The sequence below is a fragment of the Alligator sinensis genome, unplaced genomic scaffold (genome assembly GCF_000455745.1).
Source record: "Alligator sinensis unplaced genomic scaffold, ASM45574v1 scaffold382_2, whole genome shotgun sequence".
Lineage (NCBI taxonomy): Eukaryota > Metazoa > Chordata > Crocodylia > Alligatoridae > Alligator > Alligator sinensis.
This window is the reverse complement of record NW_005841978.1, coordinates 616,261-623,033: the sequence shown is the minus strand read 5'-3', so window position 1 is coordinate 623,033 and position 6,773 is coordinate 616,261. Positions and strand designations below refer to the sequence as shown.

General features: G+C 43.6%; 1 protein-coding gene across 1 annotated transcript in view; it reads left to right on the top strand.

Moving 5' to 3' along the window:
• Positions 1-6,773, top strand: part of NCAM2 (neural cell adhesion molecule 2) — a 260,790-nt gene that overhangs the window by 186,907 nt on the left and 67,110 nt on the right. The window lies entirely within an intron of this gene.

The window sequence follows — 6,773 nt, the reverse complement described above, 5'->3', positions numbered from 1 at the left end:
TTTGTTCATGTGTTTTGTTTTTGTTTTCAATTATTAAAAAAAAAACCCTTAAATTCAAAATTCTGATTTATTGAACTGATGTCTGAACAAAATATCATTTTGTAAAGAGTGACCTAGCCATGTTATACATTTACATTATAACTTACCTTCACTGCTGATCATTGTGGTTGCCCTTCTCTGTATCTTTTTTGATTCTACCACATACTTTTTGAGATGCAAAGACCAGAGCTGCACCCAGTACTCAAGATATGGGCACAACATAGATCTGCATAATGGCATGATGATGACCTCCATTTTGTTTTCAGTTCTCTTCTTAACAATACCCATCATTTTACCGGCTTTTCTGGTGACTGCAGCACATTGAGCTGATGTTTTTAGAGAACTATTTACAAGGCTTCACAGGTCTCTTTCCCGAGTCATACCAGCTAGTTCAGAACCCAGCACTGTGTATATATGGTTGCGGTTAAAAATTTTCCCCCACATGCATTACCTCACATTTGTCAACACTGAAGCTCATCTGATATTTTTTGCCCAATCACTTTGTTTGGTGAGATCTTTCTAGAGCTCTGTTAGCACCACTGTCCATCAGATAGTGCTAAGGGATTGTTAAAACAAAATTAATTCTTAAATCATAGAATCATAGAAATTAAGGACTGGAAGGGACCTCAAAAGATCATTGAGTCCAATCCCCCTGCTTTGGGCAGGAATACTGCTGAGATCAAATAATCTCAGCAAGGTGTCCTCCCAGTCTCCTCTTGAAGAATTCCACGGTTGGGGACTGCACCACCTCCTTGGGAAATCTATTCCAGATTCTGGTCACCCTTACTATAAAGAAGTTCTTCCTTACATCCAACCTGAAACCATCATCCAACAGTTTAACCATTGCTCCTTGTCCTCCCCTGGGGCGCCCTAGGGATCAGTTTTTCTCCCAGCTCCCGATATTCACCACTTACTTAAAGAGACAGCCACCAAGTTCCACCTCAGTCTTCTCTTCCCGAGGCTGAAAAGTCTCAGATCCCTTAGTCTTTCCTCCTAAGGTTTGTCCTCCAGGCCCTTAATCATTCTTGTGGCCCTTCTCTGGACCTTTTTAAGATTCTCCACATCTTTTTTGAAGGGCAATGCCCAGAGCTTGACACAATACTCCAGCTAGGGTCTCACAAGTGCCAAGTAGAAAATATAACTTCCTTAGCCCTGCTCAAAATGCATCAGCCCAGTATGCTATTAGTTCTGTTGACTACAGCATTGCACTGGTGACTCATGTTCCTGGTTTCTGAACTAGCTGGTATCACTCAGGAAAGAGACCTTTGAGTCCTTGTAGATAGCTCTCTAAAAACATCAGCTCAATGTACAGCAGTCACCACGAAAGCCAATAAAATGCAGGGCATTGTTACGAAGAGAATTGAAAACAAAATGGAGGTCATCATCCTGCCATTATGCAGATCTGTCTTGTGCCCTATCTTGAATACTGGGTGCAGTTCTGGTCTTTGCATCTCAAAAAGTAAGTGGTAGAATCAAAAAAGATACAGAGAAGGGCAACCACAATGATCAGCAGTGAAGGTAAGTTACAGTATAATGAAATATGGACATGAAATGCGAAATGTAGTGTAATGAGAAATGGATATGAAACACAAAAACACATATTGGTTCAACTAAAATCTAACTTTACTGATGCAACAAATTTTATCTTGGCTGTTTTTATATACAGAGAGAGAAGAACACTTAATACAATGATCTCACCCAATTTCCAGACGGTAACTTTGCTCAACTAGGTGTCCAGTCAGTTTCTGAAAGCAGAGGGTGTGTCAGTGGAAAGTCTTTATAGCTAGCACAATCAAAATCCAGACAGGTGTTGAAAGCTGGGTTTATGACAATACACACTTAACTTTTTTGCTGACCCTTCTATACTTTTCTTCAACTTTACTCATCTGAAGACTCTGCTTCTGGATTGGTTTCCCTGCAGTCAGCATACTGTCCATATTTTATCCTGTCATATTCCTTTGTTCAACAGACCCATCACATGCACAGTGCACACCTGATTTGGTCCTTTACCAGTGTCTTGATTTGGGCATTATCTACTGGTTTCCTCTTAACACCTTTCATTAACATATCCAACCATTTCATCCCTCTGATTCAATTGGTTAGTGCCAAGTTCAGTTAATTTGAGCTGGTAACAAGGCTATTACTACGTTATGTTAGAAAAACTTCTCACAGTGATAGAAAAGAAAGAAACATCATACAAGCAAGCTCAAGGCCATAAGCTGTCTGCGAAAATGAGCTCAAGGCCAGCTGATATTGCAGACACCAGCAAAATGAAAAGTTCAAATAATAATGAGGCTATAGAAAAACTTAAGCAATGGTAAAAGATGGCTAAATATAAAAGAAAAGTTTAAATAATGTTATAATTCACCACTCACACAGGTGCAACCTTAAGCATAAATGGGAGAAGCTACCCTAACAGCTCCTCTCCATGAGTTTGCAATTTGACTTCCTGGAATATTTTTGGTAGCATCTTCAAACTTGGAGATTTCAATGTGCACCCTCTTTTTCAAGTCACTGATGAAAATATTGAAAATATATGGGCCCAGCAGAGATCCCTACAGGACCCACTTTTGACCTCCCTCTATCCTGAGAAGTGATCATTTAGCCCTACCCTTTGTGTCCTATCTTTTAACCAGCTCTCAGTTCATGAAAGAACATCCCATCCTATCCCATGGCAACTCAACTTTTTTAAAAACCTTTGATGAAGGACCTTGTCAAATGCTTTTTGAAAGTCCAAATCGATTATGTTAGCTGGATCCCCCATGTCCACATGTGTGTTAACACTCTCAAAGACATCCAGCAATTTATTGAGGCACGCTTTCCTTTTACAGAAACTGTGCTGGCTCTTCCTCAGGAGGTCATCTAATAATCCCATTGATACTTGTAACGGGGGGTGGAGGGGGCCTCCTCGGGGTCCGTCTACTGGTGGCCCTGCCCACCTGTTATGGGCCAACCGCCCACCTTCTCTCCTGCCATGCCTTGTTGTTAATTAATTGTTGTTAATTAAGTGGGAAGCTGCCCATTATATGCCCCGATGCCAGGGTGCGCTATCTGCGGCTCTGTTCCTCCCCTACACCGCAGCACAAGCCTCGCAGATGGTATTTAGTAAATTCTTCTTTATGCTGGGGTTTCAGCCACTGTGGGTCTACCCCTTTTCTCTCTAGCTAGGCCTGTCAGTCAAAAAACCCCCACTAATCAGGGTTTGACTCCCAGGCTCTAGCTCTCAAAAAAACCCAAACCTCCCTTGGGCTCCTGCCCCTCTGTGGCGCCGGGGTCAGCTCACCCCCAAACACTGCGCCCTCTGTAGCACCAGGGTTGGCTCACCCCCGAATACTGTGCCCTCTCTGTTGCTGGGGTCCCCACACTGCAGTGGGCCCCCAATGAGGCCGCCTCCTTCCCCAAATAGGCTCTCCCAAAGCACCGGTGTTAACATTAAACAGGAGAGGCAACATGCCTGCTTACTTTAGATGATCATGAGGATGGCTCAGGGCATGGCATAGTCTTCCAACAGAGACTGCAGCCTCGGCACCATAATCATTGGGAGTCTGCTTCCCTGATGTCCCTCTGGCCTTCTCCACTTGACATTTGTAGGGTCCTGGCCTTCCTCTTCCTGTCAGCTGACCAGCTGGCAGGGCTTGAGCCTTAACCCCTACTTGACTGGCCGGCTGTGACTGGAAGGTTCTGGACTTAAAGGGACCACCCTGCCTCTTAGTAACAGGATTAGGGTTCCCTGTTACAATTCTCTTCCTGGCTTCCTTCTTCTGATATTTATTTTAATTGTTTTATGATCTTCTGCTATATATTCTTTTTTAGCCCTCCTTACATCACTTTGACACTTGACCTGCCAGAATTTGTTATCTTACCTGTTTTCCTTATTTGGGCATGCCTTCTGTTTTTTAAAGGATCTCTTTTTGCCTTGTTTGAGCTCCTTAAGTCTGCTATTAAACTATGCAGGGATTTTATTGGACTCCCCATTAGCGTTTTTTCTTTGTGATATATACTTTTTCTGAGCCTCTAATATGATATTTTTAAATAGCTTCCAAGCTGTCTACAGACCATTCTAGGTTTTTCACTGCTCCTTTTAATTTCTTTCTTGCTCTTGTGTCATTTCCCTTCCTAAAGTAATATATTAGTGTGGTGGATTTTACTTATTCCCTCCTAGTAGAATGTTGAATGTGATTGTTAGGATCAATATTACAGAGACTCACCAAGAGATCCTTCTTGAACCAGGTCCTGTTTGTTACTCAGGATTAGGTCTAGGATTACTTCTCCTTTGGTATGTTCCAAAAGAAGCAGTAATTTATTATATCCAGAAATATTATCTCCATATTTGGCCCTAATGAAGTGTTTACTTAGTCTATGTAAAGCTAGTTAAAATTTTCAGTTAGTATTGCTTGTCTCATTTTAGCAGCTTTTCTAATCTCCCTGATGATTTCATGATCACCTTCACCTTGATCTGGTCATTGGTAGTACAAACCTAGTACTATATTCTTTTTATTCAAGCATCAAATTTCTGTCCACAGGGATTCTATGGTAGCTTTCCTTTCAAATAAGATTTTTTATTCTGTTACTATTTATATTATTCTTAACATACAGTGCCACTCCTCCACCTGCATGTCCTACACTGTCATCCCTATGTAGTTTGTAACCTGTTATAAACAGCGCCCAATTCATTATCAACCTTCCACCAGGACTCTGAGATGCCTAGTATGTCAAAGTCACTATTTAATACCAGACATTCTGGTTCACTCACCTCATCTTTTAGGCTTCTGGTATTTGTGTAAAGGTATTTATACATTTTCTCCTTGTTCAGCTGTTAGTTACTGCTCATGCTATTTGATTCTGACTTATCCTCACTATTATGTATAGTTATACCTCTTATGCCCCTACTATCCCCTTCAAGTCAGTATAGGATCAGAGTGATGTCTCTTTTTGGGCTTATGTTAACTCATACTGTGTACTTGCATCAACTTGTACCGTGCACTTTTCTGCATTTGTTTTTTACGTCTACTTTTTTAGTTTAAAAGCTGCTGTACACCCTTTCTCATATTTAGTGCCAAAAGTCTGGTTCCGTACTGGTTCAGGTTTTCTGTACAAGTTCTTCCCCAGTGCCTGGTAAACATAAATCCCTCTTCTCTGTGCCATCATCTCATCTACCTATTGAGACTCTGGAGTTTTTCCTATCTCTCTGTAGGACTGGAAGTATTGATACTGTGGAGGTCCTGGATTTAATCTCTGGTATAGCCATCTAAATTTAGATGTAAGCACTTCTGTTCTACACCTCCCTACATCTATGGTATCCACATAGAGCATGACCACCAGCTCCTCCCTACCATCTACTAGCAACCTATCTACAAATCTCATTGGCTCTTCTGCCTTTGCTCCTAGCAGTTAAGTAGCCAGGAAGTGCTCCCAGGGATCAAAAACCCAGCTACCTATATAATGATCAAGCCCCCTCTACTCCTACCACCTGATTTTGGTTTTTTTTCTATCCTGTGGGATCCACTCCTTTGGAGGAGTATCCTTTGTGCAAGAAGTCTTTCAAAGCCAAGAGCAACTTGCATTGGGTGCATACATATGAAACTTGCCCCCAGGGTACTTCAGATAGATATCTAAGTTGATTAGTCTTAACTAAAGGACTAATTTACCTTTAAGGCTTCAAAGAAGGGAGGTGCAAACTGCCCTCTTTGCTATTGCCAGTTGCTGTCTCCTCTGGTCACTCAGCTGCCCTCCTTTTGTGCTGTCCAAGCCTGGGCTAACTCTGCCCACTCGCTAGGGCCTTGTTAGGTCATAGACAGCAACATTTCCTCTGTAATCACTCAGCAAAATCAAATCTCAGCACACTCAGCAAAATCAAATCTCAGCACACTCAAATCTCAGAGCATAGCACCCAAACAAAGAACCAAATTGATGCTCGCCAAATAGGTAAACAGATCAAATTCACCATGCTTATTTATCCTCCAGGAAAAAGATTTAGTGCCTGGCTCCTTTTCCTTTTTTTCCTTGTGCTCCCAGTGAACTATCTTGCAAACTGCCCTGTTCACTTACTCCTGCTTCCTCACTGAGAGTGTAACAAGGAAGTTGCTTTAAAGGCATATAGCATGGTAACTAGGCCTGTGCAAAGTGGCTAGTATTGGCTGATTCAGGGGACAGTGATTTGATTCTGTGATTTGAATCACTGCCCCTGCCCACTTTCAATGATTGCCCTGCCTGGCCCCAGCCCCTGGCTCTTTGGGAAAAAAAAACCCACTCGCCAGCTAATGCCAGGCAGGGGGGCAATCCCCACTGCCCCCCTGCACTACCCCACACTGCATGGTGCTGCCATGAGCCCCCCAACCCCCACCTGCTCTTCCCCCACCATGGCTGCCCCACCCATCACTGCCCCTGCCCACTTTCAATGATTGCCCTGCCTGGCCCCAGCCCCTGGCTCTTTGGGAAAAAAAAACCCACTCGCCAGCTAATGCCAGGCAGGGGGGCAATCCCCACTGCCCCCCTGCACTACCCCACACTGCATGGTGCTGCCATGAGCCCCCCAACCCCCACCTGCTCTTCCCCCACCATGGCTGCCCCACCCACCACAGATCCCAGCCCTTTAAAACAAAAAAACCCCGGTATCACTGGCTGCTGCTGGGTGGGTAGGGGGCAATCTTCACTGCCCCTCACTGCCCCACGCTGTATGGGGGGCTCTGCCATGAGCCCCCTGAAGCCCCAAGGCTGCTGCAGGAGCCCGGGAG